This window comes from Elephantulus edwardii, unplaced genomic scaffold, assembly GCF_000299155.1.
Source record: "Elephantulus edwardii isolate Elephantulus edwardi_28Jun2011 unplaced genomic scaffold, EleEdw1.0 scaffold00097, whole genome shotgun sequence".
Classification (NCBI taxonomy): Eukaryota; Metazoa; Chordata; class Mammalia; order Macroscelidea; family Macroscelididae; genus Elephantulus; species Elephantulus edwardii.
In genome coordinates this window covers 1,378,060-1,378,353 of record NW_006399847.1, presented here as the reverse complement: position 1 = coordinate 1,378,353, position 294 = coordinate 1,378,060, and positions in this window count along the sequence as shown.

Here is a 294-nt window from a genome sequence, read left to right as displayed (position 1 = left end):
CAGAAGAATTTATGTATTTGAGTTGTCATTTTGGAGAAGAATATTGACTATCCCGTGGACTGTGAAAAGAACAAACAAATACATCTTTGAGAAAGTTCCAGGATGGTGAAGTTTTGTCTCACATAATTTGAGCATGCTATTAGGAGTTGTTGGTCCTTGGAAAAGGAAAGCAAGCTTGCAAAAGTGGAGGGTCAGTGAAAGAGAGAAAGACCCTCAATGAGCTAGATTGACATAATGACTACAAGAATGGCCTAAGTGTATCAGAGATGATGAAGATGGCAGATGATAAGTAAG